General features: G+C 41.4%; 1 long non-coding RNA gene across 1 annotated transcript; it reads right to left on the reverse strand.

Moving 5' to 3' along the window:
* Positions 1 to 1,060: 1,060 nt before the first annotated feature.
* Positions 1,061 to 8,022, reverse strand: LOC117554420. The gene is made up of 3 exons (XR_004570271.1): positions 7,807 to 8,022; positions 7,410 to 7,560; positions 1,061 to 1,346 (listed from the first exon to the last, which is right to left on the reverse strand). It is a non-coding gene; the product is annotated as an uncharacterized LOC117554420 (long non-coding RNA).
* Positions 8,023 to 25,531: the final 17,509 nt, after the last annotated feature.

Below are 25,531 nucleotides of genomic sequence, written 5' to 3' on the forward strand. Positions count from 1 at the left end.
GTATTTATATGCTTGATGAATACAAATAATACTTATAATCTTTTATTTCATGTTATAGTTGCTTATATATACATGATATATAATTTCAGCTAAGAAAATCAGTTCAAGTACTGATGTGAGGTTTTCACACAGTTTGTTTATTCGAAACTCAATTATTAATATTTTCGGTGGTTTACTGACATCCATAAACTTGCAATCAAGAGGCACAAAATCAAGTTTGGTTGAAATCTGATTACCCGCACTATTGTTCAATTATATTTTCATCTCTAAATAATGCTTAAAAATAGAGCAATTGTGACTGAATATTTGGACATGTTATAGGAACCTGAGTCATTTTCATGTGTTTTAGGTTGCTGGCAGGTTGTTGAATTAACAAAATGAGAAGTCAGATTGAAAGCAGAGTTTATATCGTGCAACTGGGGCATGGAAGTGGACAAAAAATACAACTAAAATCAACCTGGTCTCCAGAGTGTTACAAAAAGTGGAAACAGTTGCATAATGGTACATTGCAGTAATGTCAGAGGACGTAAATGACAGATAACAGCTTTTCATAGCTCCAACTCTTTGGAGGAAATTATGAATATGGGTATTCAGTTTGTGCAGTTATGGTCTTAAGATTTCCTGACATTACAAGACTTAGATTTCAAGGAATGAGGTTAGCATGGGCACAACATGGACACCCTCATAGCTATGAATAATAGATTGTCGCTATGTAGAAATGCAGATATTCTAGTGTTGTTCCCACTCAGTCATCTCTGAAAGATTTCCAGCTAATGTGTGGTAAAAGTTTTAGAAGGGGTAACGCAATTCACAAGAGGTTAAAGTTAATGTTGCATAACTGAACTGTGACCAAAATAAAGCAACACATGGTGTAAATGGATTTGTTGTCATAAAGACGACAAAGTCATCAAATAACCTGATGGATTTGAGCTGAGTGGAGGAACTACAGTGAAATGTCCTGGTCTGAAATTGGGAATAAAAAACAGAATTGTAGTTCCTAGGTTAGGCACTTGTGAAGAAACTTTAACTCCGTTCAACTTTTAATTTTTTAATTTATTTATTTCACAAAAAATGGTACCAACAACAGGCATAAAACCGACACAAAAAAGCTTTGAAACCTGAAAAAGAAATCAAAAGAAATCAAAAACGGTGAAACACATTTTTCCTCAGACCTTATTAAGAAACAGTTTATAACAAGAATGCATTTGAACATATTTCTTTCTTTTTACATACATTGTTGGTCAAAGTACCTTATAAGGTGAAGACATTTATGGTCTGTAAATGCAATAAGACGCCAGGCATAAATCCAAGTAACGTGTTTCATTACAGAATGTGAGTGTGCACATCTGTCGAGGAAAACATTGAGACAAATGGTTTTAGCATAAAGTGAACCAATATTTCATAGTTTAGAAATGCATTTATTAAAACATGCAGTTACCACAAAATCCAGACTTTGAGACGATTGCTACAGTCATTATTCAACATAGTGGCAATAAAATGACCTGTGTGTATGTGTGTGTGCGTGTGTGTGAGAGAGTGGAAAAGAGACCAGTCTCCTGTTCCTGCTGAACTGAGCCAGTCGACATCACACACTGATTATCAGCACAGCAGGCACAGGAGACTGACCCAGCAGGGGGGAGGGAGGGGGGGACAAGGGTGACTTCACACAGTACTGTTCCAAATGAAAACCACTTTACTGCCAACTGTTTTAGATGGTGACACACACACAAACACACACACACACAAAATCAGTCAAACAGACACTGATGCTCATGCAGAAATCAACACGTGGAAGCCAAGACAACAAATTAATGCAAACACAAATCCCCCCCCCACTTTAAAAGAGCATGGCAGGCAGCAATGCAGATGACGACATGAGATGACATGTTCCTTGCCCTTCGGGGACAGGAGCTGTCTTCGACTCTAATGAGATGGCTGACATTTAGCAGAGGCTGACACGCTGATGCCACACAATTTCAGCTTGTTCAGCAGATTACCAGTTATTACCAGAAGCTCATGGATGGTGATAACTGCTTCTCAACAGTTATCTTGACCACAGTGCAACACCGAGTCATATTTGGAGCACACACCTACTCCACCACACATGCTCGACACACTTACTGTTATGACGAGGATATCGGGGTCTTTTTTTGGTGGGAGTCTAATAGTATTTTTGTTCAATTGAGAAGGAACATGTTTTTACCTCTTTATTGTAAGACTGTTTTAAAAGAGGAAGTGTGTTTCGATTTACCCGTTTTTTTATGCTAACTGGCTGAGCTACACTACGTAGTCAATTTACCATCCACATTCAGTGCAGTTTTAACTGAATTTCCAGAAAATGCTCAAATAAAAAGAAAGTAAACTTATTATACTTTCCATCCATTTCGACCACTTTTATTAGGAGTTTGGCAAATTCGGAAATGTTTCTTTTGAAATGTCACACATTACAGATGACAAGTTAATTGGTAATGTAACTCTGGATTACTTAATCTATACATCTTTATAACTCAAATTAAGATTAAGAACAGGGCAGCAGAGTGCATTTTATATATTCCATATTTTCTCAGTAACAGATACTAAATAAAACACTGGATTGAGGTAATAAATAGGTTCTCATTCTTTAACCAGGTGCAATTACATCATTGAAGAGAGTTTAATGACTTAAAGATGGACAGTCAACCTCAAATGCAGTTAAAACATGATGGAAATATGCTATTCATGTTAGTTTAATGTAGTGATTAAATTAGGTATTTGAATTGATATCCATGAAAACAACAAGATGGATCCACTCTATATCTATATACAAGTAAATTAATGTAAATAGTGGTGGTTTGATGCAGTCCGGCCCCTCCCTGACCTTTACTCTCCTCCAGCAGGCTGCAGCCCTGTGGCGGCAGAACTTAACCACTGTGAACATGGCAGACACTCACTGCTCACATGTGGGCTAAGTCCTGCTGCCGCAAAGCCAGGTCCTACTGGCATCTGGCTTTTGCAGAGAGCAACAAGGGCGTGTATGCAAATTAGAAACACGGGCGTGACTGTGTGCGAGTTATCAAATTAGTGTGCGTCCGTGTTTGTGAGAATTAGATGGCTTTTTTCATGTCAGCCATTGGAAATCCCTGGCAATGTGATTCAGTCCTGTAGTCTCAAAAATCACTCTACCAGGAATTCCCCTGGCCATCAGAGACAACAACAATTTGTGGTGAGAGGAGGATTTAAAGAATGCACAAAATAAATAAAAAACAACCCCCATCTTCGTCGCCTCTAATACTTATCGTGAGAGGTTCTTTCCCTCCTCTGTGTGAAAGAGTGAATTATAACAGTAGAGCTTCATCGTTGTCATTCACAGGTCACAGTCATTCTCAGCCCTGTGTGTGTGCGTAGTTCTTGTCAACTCCCAGACTTCCCGTGGCCTCTTATAAAAATAGCTTTTCAATGACAGAATGGAGAATTAGTTTGGAAGGAAGTGGCCAGTGAAGTGGCACTCCCTTTAAATACGTTTGCCCCGCTCTGTTCTGGCTCTTTATCTGTGCCCCTTGTGTGGAAAAAGAATAGTCTGGAGAGCACTGTGCCGTGTTTCCTCTGCAAGTACATACACTCACCCCCCCCCCCCCCCCTGGAGCAGCACCTCTTATTACTCTGGATTCCTTTCTCTTCAATTTTACCTGTCTGGATATATTCTGATAATTGAATGACATTCCAAGCTCCCAATCCACTTTGAAAGCTATTCTGCCATCCTATTCAGGTCTCTCTATTTTCAGCAGCATGTACAAGTTGTGAGTCAGTGGGACGCTTTTGGGGAACTCCAGACTCTAAATACGTTTTATCCGGATGTCTGTTGTCACTGTGGGGCTGCTGCAGGGCTGTGCTAGGGGCGCAGTGAACTTGCAAATGATTGCTAATGCTGTTTCACTGTCTGAGAGGCCAATGTTCCTTTCAATGGGGTCAAATCAACCAATAAGGCCAATTACTACACCTCAGAAAACACAGGATTTGAGGTTTCTCTCACTATCAGCTCTATTTAAACTTTGTGATTGTCTTTCTCAAACTGAATACTGTGGAAAAAACATTTCTGAGACACTAACTTACTTTAGAACCAGGTATCAAAGGTATTTAGGTATTTAAATATCTACTTAAAAGTGAATCTTAACCCATCTTGCCTTTTTTTTCTAACTGTAATCTTAATTTTAGTTTTCTCTTATGCGACATCATGCATTATATCCATGGTCAGTCTCCACATGTTCATAATAAAACGTTCCATCTCAGAGAAGCAGGTCGTTTAGGGTCCCAGCACCCATCAAAGACAGTACGCTAACTCCTTTTTAACTCCACTCCTCCATCAACCTAAAACCCTCTATCCCGCCACCCTTTCATCTGGCAGTGTCTCGTCTCGTGTGCTATTTTCTCTGCCTTTTCATCTTTTCCATCGGTTTCTCTCTTCCCCTTCGCGGTCCCCCCGTCGAACCCGCAGCCGTTAATGTGTATGAGCTCATTCCTTCCCTTCCCTGTAATGACGGCGCTCTGGTTGACGCACGCTGTCCAACACTTCACCTCAAAGCGCTGGCTGTGAGGATCCTAACATGTCTCACTTTAGCATTTGGCCTGTCTTTCTTTTAGAGTGCTACGGTGGCAACCTGTTGTTAACACTTTTCTCAAATTTGGTGTGTATTACGGTTAGGAACAATCACAAAGTGCTAACATGCTGGCTGCGACTTATTGGCAGCTCATAGTTTGTGCTAACGTGTTGCATCCCGATGGAGGCACAGTATAGGAAAATGAGTGTCACTGGATGATGACTGGCAGCAGATGTGCAATGATTGAGTGAACATGTTTTTAGAGAGTGTCTTCATGGCATACAGCCTTGTGTGCGGGTGCTTTGAAGGTTTCAGGGTGTACACTTAACGCTAAGTGTGTGTTCTACTAAGTTTATATTCGCGCACACGACCTATGGAGGCCGTGTAGACGTGGCCACGGGCTGTTTTCTCCAAACCGTCTCTCCCCTTCAGACAGAGCGCAGAATTGACATTGCCGTTTACACAAGGGCACACAGTTAAGTGGAAAAGCCTCTATTGAGACAGCTGGATCTCAACCCCTTGTTGTTTCAACATTATCTTCTCTCTCCCTATGCCCTTGCACACACACACACACACACACACACACACACACACACACACACACACACACACACACACACACACACACACACACACACACACACACACACACACCACACACACACACACACACACACACACACACACACACACATCAAAGGCCAGGCACAATCTGCCTCTCCGCACATAATGGTCTCAATATCAACAAACAAACACAGTTATCACAGTGGGCCGCCAGGCAAACATGGCATGTGCTTTCACCGGGCTTCTTACTCTGTGCCACAACCAGGAATAGTACAAATACATACCAATCTGACATCATTCACACCTCCAGGCTGTGAAGCGCTTCACAGAGCAAACAGTGAGCAGGGCGACTTGTGGGCTGGCTGTTCACTGCCATTGTGCACTTCATTAATTATTATGTATCAAACTGAAGCATATTTATAGTTTGTATATTTCCGTAGCATCAGAGAATTTTACAGAGTGTGATTTGTTTCCAACCTCAACCTCATGAGAAATCGATCTAATGGTTCATGACATTATGTCAACACTTCAGCACAAGGGTTATAATAAAGTCTGAATTCCTTGCTCAAAGGGTAAATTAGCCATGTTTGCTTTTCATCATTGCTGTTATATCAATTACACCTATAAAACACACTCGCCCTGATGAATGCAGAGGAAGACAACACTATTCAAAATAGTGAAGAGATGAGGATGAAGAGGAACGATGCCTGACACAGCAGAAACTGTAACAGCACTTCCTGCAACTTACTGCTAATTCAGTTTCCTAACCCCGACCAATAGAACTGCAAAACTGTAAAAAAAAGACTGCATTACAGAACGCATTCCCAATGACTCAAACATAGCTCTTTGAACTCACACACCTCACAGTACCACACCCTGGCTCTCTAACTACCAGACAGACTGTTTGTCTGGGTATGTGTGCGCATGTGAGAAAGATTGTATGTGTGTCATGTTGCGTGTGAGGGAGTAATTATTGCTGAGGCCGTGACATTCAGTGACATTCAAACAAGGACTCGCGCTCTACTAACTATGGGACCTCTCTGCTGCATTTTTCTTGAACCAAAGGGGAACGCTCATTGGCTGGCCTGGAATCAATGGAACGCACCACATGTGGGACATTAGTCTGAGAATTTAAAACGTACTTCCAGCTCCAAATTTAACACCAAAAAAAAGTAAAGCTTTAGCCTCAGCAATGAAGAGCCCAGCCCAAGCTCGTGGTCCGCTCGCTGCAGCCCAATGCGTGTAACCCTATCCTCGGCCTGATTCGTAGCCAAACACCCTCACCACCACCAGCCCTGTATTTAGAGTATAGCCGCCCTGCTGCCACTGAACCACACATGCACAAATGGATGCAGTAACTACACACACACTTTTATTCCACTACGCCACGGTTTCCTGAGCCCGGGCCAATTTCTGAGGATTGCTGCCGGGCACACCCGCCCACCCACCCCACCAAAACCAAGGCTTTCCTCAAAACCTTGATCCCCACCTTCTCTCCTCCTTCTACTCCTTCTTTCCTCCAATCAATCATCCATTAAGCCTTTCCTGCTAGGCTTTCCAATCTATTGATTTCCCTCAGTAAAATGGCAGATAAACTTCCAACAATCCTTTTTTGGCCGCAGAGGTTATCTTAAGTCATACTCAGTTGCATACAGAGTAAAGCAACAGATCCATGTGTTGGACTAAATCAAGTTATTCTTATCTTGACTTTTCTATGTGCGTCATCATGTCAATGCTTCATTTCACCTTCCACTGCCTGTTCATCACTTCCAGAGGGGAACCAGACAGGACAGTGGACAGGAAGACGGAGACAGCCGGTCCTAGCTGAAACTGGATTAGCTACAGTAGCCGCTGGATTCCCTTCCTTTCATGGAGGTTTGGGAGCTCGCAGACTTACAGGGCCTCTGAACAATGAGAGGAATGTTCCAGCGGCTCTGGCATTGCTTCACCACTACCATTACGTCTCTCTGCTCCTTTTCGAGAACTTTTTATGACCTCTGTTCCCACTCTCTTCTGCCAGCAACACCCCGCAGAGAGACGCACAGACTGACATGCAGACAGACGGATAATGTGGCGTACGGATAAGATACATAATGTGAGCAGACAGTTGGAAAGGAAGGCAGACAAACAGGTAGAGGCAAACTCATTATGCAATTATTAATTCAGACGGTTGGAGTTATCATCGCTAAAGCAAACAGACAGAGTGGCAGACAGAAAGACAGGCAGACAAAAATTAAGCCATCCCATTCAAAGGAACTATTTAGGGCTGACCTTTGTAATAGAGCCGGTCCACAGTTGCAGACCTAAGATCAGGGCAATATTCCATTTGAACAGCAGGCCCACTTTACTGTCGCTCCGTGTGAATATCTGTCCCGATCAACAGGTTGCAGGAGTTGCTGTGAAGTGAGTGTGAAGTGCCCCTCTGTGGAAGACCAGTGATTCAAGACACACACACACACACACACACACACACACACACACACACACACACACACACACACACACACACACACACACACACACACACACACACACACACACACACACACACACACACACACACACACACACACAAAGTCAAAGAAAAGCGTACAGATTTGCCAAGTCATAAAGTCATAAAAGGCAACAGTCAACTTGTGAGAGGAAGGAGACACGATGCTGCACCTACCTGAGAGTACAGTTTGTACTCGTCTCCTCTGTCTCAATGTCACTGTCCTTATGCTCTCCAGGGTCACACTCTGAAGTCGAACTTCACAGTTGTCGCCCCCCCCCACGCTCTATCTTTCTCAGTGTTTGTCTGTGTCCCCCCACTCCTCGTCTCGTCCCGTGGGTCTGTTTCTCCTTCGACTGTGCAGACAGGAGTGTGTGTGAACGCGAGTGTATCTGGGAGCCAGACAGGGTGAGAGTAAGAGAGTGGGCGGGCCCGCCTCAGAGCAGGGGATTCCTTTATGACGATGTCAGAGAAGAGGAGCCCTCCCCTTTCTTGTCTCCTCTCTGCCTCTCCTCTCCTTCCCTCTCCTCCCTTCTCCTCCCCTGTGCATGGCTGAGGCTGCTGCTAGAACACAGGAAAGGGGGCAGGGAGATAATTGGCCGTGCAGCTGCTAATAAATGAGCAAAGGCTGTTTGCAGGAAGACGGTCTAAATGTGCAGTGTTTAGTGGACAAACACTTGTAACACGTTGTCAAGTGATGTGAAAGTTCCCAAAAAGCCAAAGAAAGTGAAGATTTCTGTCTTTGTCCGACAATATCAAAGGGAACGTTATTATTATTATTATCCTACAGGCAATGTTAATAAAAAAATAATTCTTATAGTATTTGTAGTAAGATGTCGGATTATGCTCTCTTTATTAAACTGGTTTTCAGAGGTTTGTTTTAAAAAAATGTTTTTTAGCCTTTATTTATACAGGTGTAGATCTCATTGAGACACAAGGTCTCATTTTCAAGAGAGACCTGTTCAGTGGTAACACTACCACACAAAGTTACAGACAGACAGGACACTAAACACAGAGGCAACACTAAAATACAACATGGTAAAAAAAGTAGTCATTGAAATCCATATACAGTCAGATATAGCAGGTGCAAACACCCACAGATGATTTCTCCAGCTTTTTTAAAATGAGTTTAAAATCCGTGATGGTATCAAACTGGTCAGCTTAAGTTCCTGCTGAAGTGTGTTCCAGGTCGAGGGGGCAGAGTATGATATGGCTTTTTTCCTAAGCACCGTGCGTACTGAGGGGACGGACAGAGTGATGTGATTTTGAGATCGTAGTCTATAGCTGTACTGTTTGTGTGATATGTAGAGGGGCAGCAGTCCAAGCATAGCAGTATAGATGAGTTTGTACCAGTGCAGTGATCTGCGCATTGATAATGATGTCCAGTTGACTAAAGCGTACAGCGTGCAGTGGTGTGTGAGGGGTTTACAGTTGGTTATGAACCTCAGAGCCCCATGGTAAACAGCGTCCAGCAGATGAAGGGAGTGAGCTGAGGCGTTCATGTACACAACATCCCCGTAGTCCAAGAGCGGCAAAAATGTGGCAGCTACAAGCCGTTTCCTCGCACTTGTGGAGAAGCAGGCCTTATTTCTTAAAATTTCCTTAAGAGATTGTCAATATGTGGTTTGAAGCAGAGATTTTCATCTATAGTGATGCCTAAGTATCTGTAGGTGTTAACAGCTTCAATGGGGTTATGCTGTGCAGACATGATGCAGGGAAGAACAGTAACTTTTTCTTATTGGAAAACAACATGACTTTTGTCTTATCTGAATTTAACACCAACCTAAGGTGGAACAGATGTGACTGAAAAGTGTCAAAAGCAGACTGCAGACGTTCAAATGCAAGGGCAACAGTGCTAGCACAACAGTACACAACAGTATCATCTGCATATAGATGTACAGAGGCATCAATACTTTGACCCACATCATTTATATAAATAGTAAAAAGGGTCGGTCCCAAGATCGAACCTTGAGGAAAGCCTCTGGGCACATTAAGAAAGCTTGAGGAGAGACCACTGAATTTGACACATTGCTTGCGATTTGAAAGATAGTTTGCAAACCAACCAACAGCTTGGTCAGACAGGCCTATATGGGATAACTTCTGGCATAGAATGCCATGGTCCACAGTATCAAATGCCTTGGATAAGTCTATAAAAAGGGCAGCACAGTAGCTCTTTGCGTCCAAGCCTTCAACAATGTCATTCACTACTTTCAAAGCAGCCGTTACTGTACTGTGCTGCTTCCTAAAGCCTGACTGGTGAGGAGAGAGAATGTTGTTCAAGCTTAAATATTCTTTGATTTGATAATTCACTAGCCTTTCAAGTACTTTAGCTAAAATAGAGAGCTTGGAAATTGGTCTGTAATTATTCATCACCATGGGATCACCACCTTTCAATAAGGGGAGAACATTTGCAGTTTTCCAAACATCTGGAATGACATTGCTTGTTATAGAAAGATTAAAAACATGACAAAGTGGTTTGGCTATAATATCTGCAGCTAGCCGTAAGAAATAAGGGGGGAGATCGTCCGGGCCTGCTGAGTTTTTGGGGTCTAGGCCCTTTAGAGCCTTACCAACCTCCCCTTTTGCTTTTATCCGATAGTGTACACTTGTGTTTGCATCATGTGGATATTTGTATTTGTTAAAATAGGATATGATATAACACCTTTAATAGTACAAATAACTTTTCAAAGAATTACATAGACAAAATTATCGTAAAAAAGGCCCACAGGATATAAAACCAAGGTAAAAGTCATACATGTTTTTGTTGAGTTGAGCATTATGAAGTCTATTGAAAGATGGCAAAGATTTTTATAAGGTCAAACCCAAACTGTGACTTTTGAAGCTGAGGATTTTTTGACAGATACGCAACCATGCTGAAATAGTGATACAATCGTTACCTTATCAATTCTGAATGTTTTTGATAAAGTTGGTGAGAAGTGACTTTGTCTCTTGTTTTGGTGAAACTTTAAGCTGCTTTTACCCAGAGGGACTTAAACTGGGGCAAAAGTGCAGGGTTTCAGTTATCAAAGCAAAAAGAGATACACAAATGTTCCAGATAACTTAAGCCTGATGCTTTTCAAATATGAAAATGAGTGAGAGAAATCTTTGGGTATGATTCAACAGATACAATGTAATTGAATTAAATTTGAGTTTGCGTGAGACTCTTTGTGGTGTCACAGCCAGGGCAATTCTTCTTCCATGTGTTTTACTGATAGCGAATATAAATAATCCTATATACATCACCACTGTTTTAAATCAACGATTACTAGTTGTGTTTTCACTTAGAAAACATCTGAAACTTATGAACATCAAGGTCTTTGCAGATTCAAACCTGGGTTAGGCTGTTGTAGTTTTGCGTGTGTGTGAGATGTTTGTGTTCAAATCAAGCTTGATCTGCACCTGTCAATAATAGGACCCCCTTCCATCTACACACTATACCCTTCCCCACAGAGAGACAGTAACATGAGCTTCAGAGAGGGGCTATTAGAGGCTTTATGACTTCCCCTTCTTTCCCCGAAGACTTTGGGTGTGTGTGTGTGTGGCCATGTCTGTGAGTGTGTGTGTGAGCGGCACAGACAACCACGCCCCTGCGAGGGAGCGGACGTCACACATTCCACAATCACATACACACTCATGTGTCTCTTAGCAACACATACACAGCTTAGTGAAATGACTATGCCAGTAAGACACATCACCGCGGCACATCGTTTATCCTCAGATGGGATAATGTTTTGTTTATGGACCTCAGTTTCTATGTTTTCTTCGGCGGGGATTTACAACTTTGCATAGCAGCCGGATTTGAACGAAGTCTAATGAATACCTTACCTTTTTGATTGTTGGTTAGCAAAGATTACTTGTGGTGTGGCTGAAAACTTTCCCAATCTGCATCATGTGTTTTTTCTTTTGTGTAGAAAATTTGTATCAATGCATGAACGCTGATTATGTGTTCAAATTAGGCCATTGTAAGACTCATTGTATGAAAATACAATGAGTCTGAAGACACTGTAGTATGTGATAAACTCGTCTCTGGTAAAAACAAATTAAAAACAGCCCCAAAAACGTTTCCATCCCCGGTCTGTGGTCTAAACCTCAGTGCGTGCCATGCACACTTCCCTTTCATTTTGCCTCACAAAGATGACAATTAGCGGACCCGCACGCAACACCAGTACTGTAATGAGTAAGATGACACACATCTGTAGCAAAGATTCTCTCAAAAGCTACTCAACAACTTTCATTTCTGACCAATACCACCTCTTTCAGCCTGGATTAAATCTGATCCAAATAAACGTGGTATGAAGCTGTAGATAGGCAGCCATTTCTGGCTTCTTTTCTACCAATGCCAGTTAACTGAGAGCAACTCTGGTTCGCATGTTCTGCAATCATTCCTGCTGGCAGTAAAAACTGATGCTGCAAGAGACTGCTATGCTTCTTCTTACCCTGAGGGCATACTCTTTATGGTTCTGTTAAACATTATATACTAGCCTATATATATTATCTACTATAGACATATCTACACTATGGAAAGTGTAGTGATATGTTAGCATGGTTGTAAATGCTCCAGCTGCGTATGCCTTTCAACTGTTGTGTCCATTTTCAAAAGATAACGTGCAGGTGTACCTATGGCAATGTGTGAGTGTGTGTGCAGTTTGTGTAAGCATGTGTGTATAATAAAGAAGTCATTCATTACAACTTTGGCCTCGAAGGTCACTGTTAGCTGCAGATCTAGAGCTCCAGTGGGTGAATGTGTCGTCTTTAGTTAATGGTTCATTGAGAATATTGTTACATTGTACTGTATATCCTGTTTTACGTTAAAGGTTGACGTACAGACCTTTATGTTTTTGACTGTAAAAACTGTTTCAAATCATGACTTTCAATGTTTAATCTCACAGTTATTTTTGATAGTGTATGTGTAACGAAGACGTCGTCACTATTTGCATTACAGCACTGACAGTCATTCAAACAACCATACATCCATTTGGTCATTGTGTTCCTGGGTCTCAAACAGATCATCAAAAATAGTGCCGCTTTAAATAGCTGCAGGTGTGCTCATTTCAAAAGTACCATGTTAACCAGGAAGCATGGGTAACACTATTTCCTTATAACAAAACATGTCATTGTTTGGGGGTTTAATAATCAGAAATGAGTAGAATCTGATGATTCATTATTTTAAGATAACTGGGTGTAAATGTGTAGCTTATTACAATTAAGTTAATTAATTTGATCAACAGTTGGTTGGCCTATGGGGAGGGGCTTAATAAGCCTCTCGCCACAAATGCTTTGGGGGAGTCTAATGGTGGCTGTATAGCAGACAGGTGACCATAACAACTTTTTTTCAGCAAGCTGTATATGTATATTTTTCACTCTCTGTTTTTGGGTTGGACGTCCAAGAGAGTAAGTTTTTTCCACAATTTTTTGTATATTAAATCTGTTTTTGTCATCTTATAATTATATTCTTAATTATTTGACCCAAAGCTTTTGTAAAAAAAAGTTTGTGTCAAACGGCTTGTACTGTATGTGTGTGTGTGTGTGTGTGGGGGGGGTGTGTGTGTGCGCGTGTGCGTGCGTGTGTGTGTACTGTTTGCATGCCTAGATGTGTGTACGTCATGGGGTCACACGGGATGTTTGACTTGATCGTCTTAGACAGTGAGTCAGACGACAGTAAGCGACTGGGCCACTGGGTTTGGGAGTCAAAAACAGAAGAAAAAAACTCCATCGACTTCCATTCGGTCGTCATGGTGAGTCAGATCCAATTATGCAACAAGCAGTGGAAAATGGTTTTGGAGAGAAAAAGAAAATGTAGGAGAGCGAGAGAAATAGCTACTGTCGGTGCCAGCTGATCTGTGAGGTTTGAACGTTAAACTTATTTAGCCAGACACGTTGGCTGGAAAGGCTTTCGTATTGACAGCAGCAGTTTCTGCACGGAGAGGCAAAACTTGTCAGCATGGAGTCCTTCGTTGTCTCTTTTTACATTTTGCAACTTTTTAAAGCAAGTCAGCTGAATGGTAATACCATGTATAAGGGTGATGGCATTGGTGGAGGTACATTTACTTAAAGGTGGGGTATGTAATTTATTTCAGAAACACTTTTTGTTATATTCCATGGAATGCTCTTAACATCCCGATAGCAATGAATATATTAAATGCTTTGACAATAAATACATACAAAAATCTGTGGAAGCCGTGGCGCTGTAAAAAGCACGACCAATCATTTTAGCCGGCCCTCCTAAAATAACTGGATGGCCTACCTGCCTGTCAGCCTTCCATCTGTGCACAAATTTATCTTGTGCCCTCATTGGTCATGTGCGCGTTTGTGTGTGTTGGAGGAGCGGCTCTGTAAGGAAGTGGCAGATTTTTTCCGGTTGTGTATTTTCAAATTCTAGGGCACTCAAGCTGGTTTCTCCAAAAATGACACCTTTAAGTATTGTACCTTTTGGACATTTTGGTACTTTATTATTTTTGTATTGCTATTTTATACTTTAAAATGTATTTAAACACTCATGGTTAATTGTACAAAAACCTGACATGCTGATATGGTTTAATGCAGTACAGTACTAATCTACACAATATTTTTACTATCTAAATGTGGTCCTCATCGACAAATTACAATCCTAAAATGCTCTTGTAAAATAATAATATTATAATAATGTGAAAAGATCCATTCTGCATAACAAGTAATTTCACTTGTGTGGCATTTACTGAATTTGAAAATTATCTCTATCATGTGCTAAACTGGTGCTAGATAGTGCTATCCACCCTGCAAGCAGTATTATGCACCATGCTGGAAAAGACAGGGCAACTTTTCTGAATCAACTTCTCAAATCTCATCCCTCTTTACCTTCTCCCAAATTCCCGGTGCTCTTTTTTTCCCTATCCACCCATGACCAACTCCCGGGACATTTTAGGTCACCCTTTTTACACACCTCATCCAAGCTGGACCAAGTCACTGGAAACCAGTCAATAACTCGGTCATTCAGCCCAAAAGAAGACCAGCATAAACTCAAACCAGGCAGCTTTGAGGCTTTAAAATGATCCACTTGACTTTGACTGTCCTTATTTTTTCTTTCCTTTACTCTCTCTCTCCTACCTCTCTGGTGTTGGCAGTTGCCGTGGAGACAGGACACACAAACACTGTGGCGGTAGACAGGAAGTGCTGCGGAACCACAATGGCGTCACTGCGGCTCTGCACTCGCTCTCCACTCTTTCTCTCCTCTGTCTGCCGGAGCCAGCTCGCATGCTATTATCCTTAGCAAGCTAAATGTAGACCACACTGCTCTCTCCTTCTCTCTGTTCGCTCTCATTTCTCTCATTATTATTAGCATTGCTTTTTCAGCTGTGTCCCTCACTCTCTCTCTGCCTCTCTTTCTTCAACTTTTATGCTACATTAGCTGGAAAAATCTCTGTCTGATTTGCGGTGTCTGGATGCCTGGTGTCAGTTGATGTGCTGAAAAGCTGTCGTTAAAGCGTTTTAAAAGTTCGACCTGTCTGCGGGGCGTTCACTGCCGAGAAGCTGCTACCCTGTTTCAAAACTGGGTCAAGAATGTGTGTACTGTATGTTTTGGAGTTTGCGTGGATGTGTGAAAAAACGTCAGTGGATTCATAGTTATAGGTACAAGGGCATCAGATTATATGCATACTGTATGTGTACTTTATATATCATCGAGTGAGTCACCAGGTGAAGTCAGAGGCTAATATAGCAACAAGGGCAGTACCACGGAGAAATATAAAGAATGTGTGTGGTCCTATTGCAGAGTCTTACATCAGGTTGACATTAGTGCACATCCCTCCTGTTTTCGCTCTGTCTTTTTTACACATCCCAGCTCTAAATATACTCCTCTGGAAAAACCCCTTGAGAACATACCGCCCTCTCCCACTCAACATGCTAAAAATATCCAGCCAAGACCACCTTAACTCACTCGCTTTACATTCTGTCCTCGCTCCCCCTCTCACTTGTTCACCTTTTGTACTCAACATCGGTTCATTATATTACATGACCCTTAACTCCTTTATGTGACGTGACCTTTCTTTTTTTTCCCTCCTACTTACTTTAACACCCCTTTCCGCTTCCACCTCCTCTCTGTATCGCTCTACTGATAGCGGCGTCTTCTTCCAATTCCTCAAGGCTGCTTTGCATTTCCAACCAGTCGCTGGACCAACCAGCTGGCCAGCTGATGTGGACTTGGCTGGAGGTCAAACCAGGTGAAACACATGAGTTCTTCTGTTACCAGAAAAACAGAGGTGGTTTTTGGAGTCAGCTCATAGTATACTAACAACTGAGAGAGAAAATCAAGGAGAGTTGAGAGATTAAAAACACATGTGAAGACCTAAGATTCACCCACAACTAACTACAATGCAAGCAGTCTCTTGACACCGTTTTTTCCCCACAACTTTCACACTAGTAGGGTGATTGCTGAGGACCCAAGGAAGTGCAGTATTGAGTGTGAAGTTCTTTGGATGAGAGGTTCCTGAAAAAGCTGCAAAAAGCAATACCATGGCCAAGCTATCAGACATGCTGCGTTCATAAAACAAATTCCATATAAAAACATAAAAGACAAGGGCGAGATTGTAAACAGGAAACCTATCCATGAGCATAATCATTAAACAAACACTAAAAATCAATGCCAAAATATCATCACATTGGCTTCTTACCCCTCTCTACTCATTAGGTGGATTCAGATTGAAACAGCAATGCGGTAGTAATTGTGAATTGAATGAATGTTGTTGATGGTGCTATGGCTGTAAAAAGAGGAAGAGGAAAAGGAAGCGAACCATCGAGAAACATTTGAGAATGAAATGTAGTTGTGAAACTGGCATATGGATATGTTTGTATTTTTCCATTTGAGGAACTAATTAAAAATAGTGAACTGTATACATAAGACAGTCATTTTCTCAATGTTTGTTTATGGTGGTCAACGAGAGAGGAAGCCTATCTGTGGCCATATGGAGTTTCTGTTCCTCCGTTCAACCGCTGACATAATTTGGAGTGACACACAGCCGGTGGACTTCCTCCATCCCATTAATCACTTGTGTGTTAACAGGCACACACACTCTCCCCAATTCCTGTAGCCTTTACAGCTCGGCACCACATTCCGCCCTCCCTTGTTAGCTTCCCGGCTTTAACATCAGTCTCCAACGCTTTTTCCCAGCTGGCCTGCCCACTTAGAAGTGACCTTTGACCCCTCCTCCTTCTCCACTCCATAAAACCTCCAACCTCCATGCTTTCTCCACCTGCTGCTCACCTGCTGTGTGAGTGCTGAAACCAGACGAGGGAGGACCTGTCTTTAAACTGATTTTTATCAAGAAAGGCCTCTCTTTTTTAAAATGTAGCTTTGTGTACTTTGGCTTTCTCGAACGTGTGTTGTAAAACAAAAATAAGTTGAACAACCCGAAAGCCGTTGGTGGACAGGTGATACCTCTAGCGTGTTTGCTTTACAGAGGTGAACCTGACAAGAAGGATTATCAACGCTGAGCTCTGATTGGCTGATTATGAGCTGAACTTTTGAACATTTGAGAGTTGAGGAGAGTGATTGAAAGTAGGGTTAACAAAGACTCAAAGAAAATGACACATGGTTATTTGATTTGTTGTAGATTTTCAGGGAGTTTGTTTGGTTATAGATATTGTTGATTATGTACATTTTAAGCCTTAATTTATGCAGTGCTGGCAAATTATAGTACTGTATAGTAGTGCCAAAGCCATAGCAATTAAACATGCTGTTAACTGAATGAAGAGGACAAGTAAAAGATGGAAAGAGAGAGAGAGAGTCATAAAGCCAGAGTGGAAGTTAGTAGTCAGCTTTATGAAGTGATGAGAACGAGCAGTATATCAACTTTTATGATACTGTAAAAACACACAGATACATCTCAGTAGGGAGAGTTAGGGGTCTGCACAGAGGTCTATTTCTGCCACTAGGGTCCACAGTAGCCAAAACACACATTCAGTGTGGGATGAGCAGTGGTCTGTCACTGTGTGTAAATCACAAGCTACACACATAAATCTGCAGACTCCTCAGTGTAAACAAAGTTAGTCATCGCCACCGCCTAAACTACTCCTTCACTGAAACAAAAAGGAGTAAGACAAGTCATTAAAAGAGTAAAAGTAAAAACACAAAACAACTCTTCACTCTTGAACAAGTTTTTTCCAAGTTTGTCAAAGAAAAAAGATTTGCAAAATTAAACAAAATTTGTTGTGAAAACCCGGTGGCTTTTCCAAAACTGTAGGCGTCAGGCACTAAATGGGTGGTTTAGCAAGTTAAGCCAAGGTGTGCACAAACTGGGTGTGTCTGTGTGTGTGTTTCCGCTACCCCCACCCATGTGAAGGGTGCTCTTGGGAGAGGGTATGTGCCTGCACTCGTGCCCACTGTTACTTCGGCTTCCCTCCATTTTGGCGTATTCAAGCTCCCAACCTAGCCTTCTGTCTTTGTTCCTTTCATATTTCTTACTTCATTTTGTTTCTGTGTTTTATGATTTTTGGGGTAAGCACAAATCATCGAACTTGTTTCCCTTGTTTTTTCTGCCCTCTCGTTCTCCCTCTCTCTCTGTGTGCATGTTGGTGTAGCTGTCCTTATTTGGCTTCTCTTCGAGTGAGTGGGAGCGTGAGTATGAATGTGACTGTGTGTGTTTCCTCCTGACTGTGAGTCACTGCTTGTCTGACTCACGAGCGCTAACAAAAACACAGAGTTACCATGGGGACCCACTCACCCCTCCTCTCCCTACCTCCCCTCCCCTTACAGTCTCAGCTCTCCCTCCTTGCGGGCACCGCTACATCCCGGGCATCCCTGGCACTGTTACATGGGTGGGATGGTGGTGGTGGTGGGAGAAAACAAGCATAAAAGTAAAGTAAAAGCTGGTTAAAAGAGGAATAAACTGTAAACTTAAATTCAAGTCCAGGAGCCTGCAGCAGGACATAAACCTATTGTGCTAGACAAACAATAAACTATCATCAATAGTAAGTAAAAAGGTTTTCGCTGGCTGTGACAGGGGAAACAGAAAAGTGCCCACCTGTGGCTCTATTCTCTGCTTTTGTTCGCTTGCTTTTACTGCTCTGAAATTGCAGCCTGCTTTGAACTGGGCCTGTGTTTGATGTGCTGGCGTCAGTTCTCGGCCTTGCTAACCTCCTGGGAGCTTGATAATGTGCGCACGTGTGGCGTTACATTTCGACAACCATCAGGTAGGGCATTGGACGTACCCACAGGCTCACTTTATAATCCCTACTTCCTGGATGTTAAATGCTGGTGGTGCGCCACCCAGTGGATCTATTCCTAGCGGACAGATGGGACAGATAAACTGTACTGTATCATTGGGTTATAATGGCAGGTAGTGTTCTGGACATTTGAATAACACTCTGACTGACCAACCAATAATTGAAGAATGTATGATGTTTAGACGTTAACAATTACCCCAAAGAGACTTTTCCCCTCGAAACTACTCCCATTAATTTCCCTTAAAAAACTGTTTGAGGTGAACCCAATATTTCAGAAATATAGCTTTTCAAAACACACAAATAATTTTTCATTTGGGAGTAGAGCTGGAGTGTTTGGTTGAGGATGCTGAGGAAACATTTTAGTATTATGAAAACCTCTCCTCCTTTTGTACGCCACACTGGAGTCATATCAGAACACCTGTAGTTCAAACCGGAGAGACGTGATGTATGGAATACATATTTATTGTTACACGTCATATGAATGAAATGATTGCCATGATAATACAACAGGAGAATGTAATGGTGTTTGGCGATTAGGCCCCGGTTTGCAGGATAATCATTCAGGAGGGAAAGAACCGCTCCGATGAAATCCCCGGGGTCTAGACACTGGTGGTGGTGATAAGTAGGTGGGATCGGTCTGAAGGAGGAAGGTTTAGCTTTGTCCTGGAGGAGACGGGAGGCGAGAGGGGTGGAGGCGGGTTGCGTGTGGTCACCTGAAATGACAACTGACAGGGAGGAAGAGCAGGCATTTAAGGAATTTAGCATGTGCAGCAATTGGCTGCTGAGGGGTGACGCCCTCGCATTTAATGAGGGGGAGGGAGCAATAGAGTGACATGTAGGTGACTCATTGTTAGGTCTTCCTTATTGAACTTGCGCTAAAGCTTTCATCAGTATACTAAGACCAGTGTCTATTTAAATGTCCAACTTCTAAACCTTTGAAAAATACACAACAATAACATCCACATAATGTGCAATAATACTTTTTCAACATCACGTGCAAACTTACATTCTATTACCAGTGGCAATATTACTGCACACATTTATTTTTCTATTCAGGTTTACTTATGTTTAGATTAGATTACTTTTATTGTTATTACATTTTGAAATTATGTGAGTAGTTTCTTTTAAACACTTCAGGCAGCTCTTGTTTTTATTAATTTATTTTACATTGCTATTCATTAGTGTTTCTTCCTATAACTGTTCATGTTAGTCATTCATATTGTCATTTTTGGGGTAGTCTCTAGAATATTCTTCTGGATAAATAAGGCACTATTTTTTATTTTATCTTGTGTCAACACATCAGATTTAGGCCAGAAGGTTGTGAACCACTGGACTGGATACCAAACTGCCAGGGGTGGGAATAGGCCTATGTAACATTTTACTACACAAACTACTACTCTATCAAAGGAGTAAAACTATACAACACTGATTGAGGATCATTATGGGTTTGGTTATCATTCTTGTACTTCAGAATGGATTAAAAAAAAATCCATTCGATTTCATATCACATAAACACCATATCCCGACGTGCATTGCGGCGTGATTTTAGCCTATCAAAACCTCTGAAAAAAGAAATGTGTCTCTCAGAATCGAAAGAGAAAACCCTATGGGAAAAACACAAAAGCATTGTACACAATTTAAACCAATTAATGTCGTATAATTAACTAGGATAAACTGATGTTTTTTAGTGGATGAGTACTGCAGATATCACTGTTAAATCATTTGATCGCGCTGTCTTTAAACAACTCTCCTGTTATCTCAATCAGAACAACCTTCTGGATCCGCACCAGTATGGTTTCAAGGCAGGTCACTCCACAGAAACTGCTCTCATTGCTGTCACGGAGGAACTGCACACTGCCAAAACTGCATCCCTCTCCTCTGTCATCATCCTGTTGGACCTGTCTGCTGCATTCGACACGGTGAATCATCAGATCCTCCTTCGCACTCTCCAAAAACTTGGAGTTTCAGGCTCTGCACTTTCCCTCCTCACCTCATACCTGAAAGACCGTACCTACAGGGTGACTTGGAGAGGGTCTGAGTCAGGCGCGCCGGATTCATTTTAGAAGTGGGGGGGCCAAAAAAAGTGCGTGTGTATGGCCCAATCCCAAACCACGCCCTACACCTACACACACACCCTCCGTGACGGAGTGAACTCCGTGGAGTGACACATGAGGCTCCCTCCTGTCTGTCAGATGGAGGGAGTAAATACAGCAGCAAGCTTTGGGACAAACTCCCCTCTCTCTGGCAGAAACAGGAAATGCGTAACTGTATGTAACAACGGTTTCAAATCAGCATCTCTTAGACAAAACATTTAAATGAATAACTCAAATAAAACTCCAAACATCTTTGGTTACTTTTTTGTAAAGCTCTTTTAGTTTTAAACCTGATGTTTATAAGCTTCTTAGTTTTTGCAATAGTCTGTAAATATACACAGCTTTATAATAAAATGCACACATTTACCTTTTTCTAGACTAAACACAGGTATGATCCTAAGTTAAAAAAATACGAGGTTATCATGAGGTTGTTAACATCGCAATTTATCACTATCGTTTAGTGGTTTTGCAAAGAATGAACCACTCTCTGTTTTTGTACCATTCTGCGTTGAAGTATCCTTCTCTTTGCTCAAATAATCTACTAGCGGTCTCCTTTTTTCCGATAGTTAGCTGTACAGCTTTACCCGCCTCAATGTCCCGACAACAATCCTCCATGCAGTCGGAACCAGCCTGTTTCGGTTCAACGACGGCGGCGGTGGTTTTGACAGTTTCTGCGGCCGCAGAGGTGCTGCTTTTGGGTTCATCTGGCTTCGCTGTTTCTATGATTGATGAAGGTCCAGGCTCCGGAGATGTGGATGTCAGGGATGTGACCTTCCAGTTGTTACATTTAAGTTTAGATTGACTGTATTTGTGACCTGCTCCATCGAAATCAGTCGCATTGACCCGAAGACACATTTTGAGTTGTATACACGGTTGGAAAGAGGATATTCCTAGCTTTCTAATGATATCAGGATTGTTTTTGTACTCCAAATATTAAGCGAAATATGTCACATTATATAATGACTATCACCGAGTCCTCATTTTGAGAAAAAGGCCTTAAAAGTTTCCTCTTCTCTGGAATCCATCGATCTGATTGATTATTAGTGGAGCAAATGATCAAATACTACGGAGGGAAGATATTTTCGTTTGGAGGGGAAGCTCGCGAGTGTGTGTGTATAAGTGTGTGTGTGTTTGTGTAATTTTGCGTTTGTGTGTATTGTGTTTGTTTCCCGGGGAAAACACTCACGAGAAACACTGGCTGTTGTTATGCCTGCTATGACGTTAAATTACTCCGTTCTCCGCTTGTAATTATGCCGTTACAAGCTTCAAAGTTGTATTTATCATCTTAATTTGCCGAAACAAGTTTAATATTCTGAAAGCCAAGACTTTGTTTAATTAAAATCAGATGAAAACAAACTGTAACGGACCCTGCCGTGTTATCTATGATTACTATACTCTTACATTCATAATTTCAGCGGAGGGAGGGGGGCTGCGCTGCTGGAAGAGCAGATTGCGAGTGAGAGGTGCCTGTCTTCGTCCCTTTACAAGCTTAAAAAATGTATTTATCGTGTGATTTTGGAAATAAAAGTTTCATATTCTGAAAGCCAAGACTTTGTTTGTTTAAAATCAAACAAAACACCCGAACCCTGAAAAAATAGTTTTTTACGTAAATCCACGTTTATTCTGAAATGAGCCGTTGCGACTTCCGACTGATTTCGATAGAGCGGGTCACATTTAGTTTTCTTCTGCGCTGGTTCTTCTGACATGTTTGCAAGTGTATATATTATTTCTAGGTTAACGGCTGACACACACAGAACAACGTAACAAATAAAGTAAACAACGTAACAAATAAACAAATCTAAGCTTTTTTATTGGTTGTAATTTACATGGATACATTTGAATGGTGTGACAATGTCCTATTTGATTGGGTTACAATGTACATATTCTTCCTGTTATGTCTGCCTGCTTTATTTTACCTAATGCAAAGTTACCTGCTGCTCCATCGAAATCAGTTGCATTGATCCGAAGACATATTTTGATTCCTAGCTTTCTAATGATATGAGGATTGTTTTTGTACTCCAAATATTAAGCAAAATATGTCACATTATATAATGACTGTTACAGAGTCATCATTTTGAGAAAAAGGCCTTTAAAGTTTTCTCTTCTCTGGAATCCATCATTTCTCATCATCAATCATCATGATTGATTATTAGCGGAGCAAATGATCAAAATACTACGGAGGAAAGATATTTTCGTTTGGATTACTGTACTCACGAGAAACACCGGCTGTTGTTATGCCTGCTGTGACGTTAAATTACTCCGTTCTCCGCTTGTAATTATGCCGTCACAAGCTTCAAAGTTGTAGGCCTATTTATCATCTGAATTTGCCGAAACAAGTTTAATATTCTGAAACCCAAGACTTTGCTTATTTGAAATCAGATAAAAACAAACTGTAACGGACCCTGCCGTGTTATCTATGATTACTATACACCTTACATTCATAATTTCATCGGGAGGGAGGGGGGCGGCGCTGAGGAACAGCAGAGTGGCGAGAGCTGTCATCTTCCCTTTACAAGCTTCAAACATGCCTGTAGCTAGTGAGATTTAATATAACAATCAAAAATAACAAAATATACACAGCTAGATCAGATCACGTTTTAGATGCGACTTTAGAGTAGAGGGGAATTATTGAAACGGGATTTGTACAGTTTTCCGCGGCACAGTTTCATGGAAACACATGAGCTTTTGGACGACAGTCAATATGGATTCAGGAAAGATAGATCAACATCTATGGCACTAATGGAATTAAGTGAGGAAATAGCTAACTGCATGGACAATAAAAAACAAGCAGTGGGAATATTTATAGACTTACAAAAAGCATTTGACACCATAGATCACAATATTTTACTGATAAAACTGGAACGGTATGGCATCAGAGGGGTGGGATTAAACTGGGTGAGAGATTATTTAAGCAACAGACAACAATTTGTTGAATTTGTTGAAAACATAAAACAAATCCACAGATACAATTAATACTAGATAACATACACATAGAAAGAGTATATGAAATTAAGTTCCTTGGTGTGGTTTGAGACCACAACATCAGCTGGAAACCTCATATCACTCATGTAAAAGCAAAACTGGCTAAGACTATCGCAATATTGGGAAAAGCCAGATACATTCTGGACTATAACTCATTGTATACTCTATATAACACACTAATATTGCCATATCTGATTTACTGTGTGGAGATTTGGGGAAACACGTACAAAACCAACCTATAGCCGTTATGCACAGTACAAAAAAGGGCTATAAGAGTTATCAATAATGTTGGATATCTTGAACACACTAATGTATTATTTTTGAAGTCACACATATTGAAGTTCATTGATCTGGTTAAATTTAAAACGGCACAAATCATGTACAGAGACATAATCTACTTCCTAGGAAATTAAAAACATTGTTCATAGACAGAGAGGGTGGGTATAATTTGAGAGGAAATCTACATTTTAAACAACTCAAGGTCAGAACAACTCTGAGAAGTATAAGTTTAACAATCTGTGGGGTGATTTTATGGAATGGTTTGGAGCAGGAGTTCAAACAAAGCACAAGCATAATTCAGTTTAAAAGGATGTACAGAAACACTTTTTGGGAAAAATATGAGAATGAAGAAAGGTGATTGAAGACGAGAAATTATTGTATATGTATGTATAAATGTAAATCTAAGTAGGAATAACTTGCATAATGATTTAAAGGACAATCATTGATCAAGTAAGGGGTGGGAATTAATAAGCATTTGCTTCCTCCTACTCCCTTTCGGACACATATGATTTATTATTATTATTAATATGAAGACTTTTTTTGTTTTGTTTGTTGAATATACAAATATTACCATGAATGTGGATAAATACTGTATTATAACAATACGGTATTCTGTTTTTCACATTTGTTATTTTTTATTTGTTATTTTTGAATCTGTTCGAAATAAAGACTGAAAAAAAAATAAAAAAAATAAATAAATCTGCTGCTGCGAAAATGTGGGGCAGGGCTGAAAAGTGGGGGGGCCAATGGCCCCCCCGCTTCCGGCGCCCTTGGTCTGAGTCCGACCCTTGTCAATTAACTACGGGGGTCCCTCAGGGCTCTGTTCTTGGTCCCCTCCTCTTCTCCCTGTACACAAACTCGCTCGGATCAGTCATTAGCCCGCATGGTTTTTCTTACCACCGCTACGCTGATGACACCCAATTAATTCTGTCCTTTCCCCGCTCAGAGACCCAGGTCGTCGCACGCATCTCTGCTTGTCTAGCTGACATCTCTCAGTGGATGTCTGCTCACCACCTCAAGCTCAACCTTGACAAGACTGAGCTGCTCTTCCTCCCGGGAAAAGATTGTCCAACTCTTGACCTGACAATCAACATCGGCACCTCAGTTGTTTCCCCGACTCAGACTGCAAGGAATCTGGGTGTGACCCTAGATAACAACCTGTCCTTCACTGCAAACATCGCTGCTACAACCCGTTGCTGCAGATACACGCTTTACAACATCAGGAAGATACGTCCCCAGCTGACTCAGAAAGCGACTCAGGTTCTGGTCCAGGCTCTCGTCATCTCACGCCTAGACTACTGCAACTCCCTCCTGGCTGGTCTACCTGCATGTGCCATCCGACCTCTGCAGCT

This window comes from Gymnodraco acuticeps, unplaced genomic scaffold (assembly GCF_902827175.1).
Source record: "Gymnodraco acuticeps unplaced genomic scaffold, fGymAcu1.1, whole genome shotgun sequence".
Classification (NCBI taxonomy): domain Eukaryota; kingdom Metazoa; phylum Chordata; class Actinopteri; order Perciformes; family Bathydraconidae; genus Gymnodraco; species Gymnodraco acuticeps.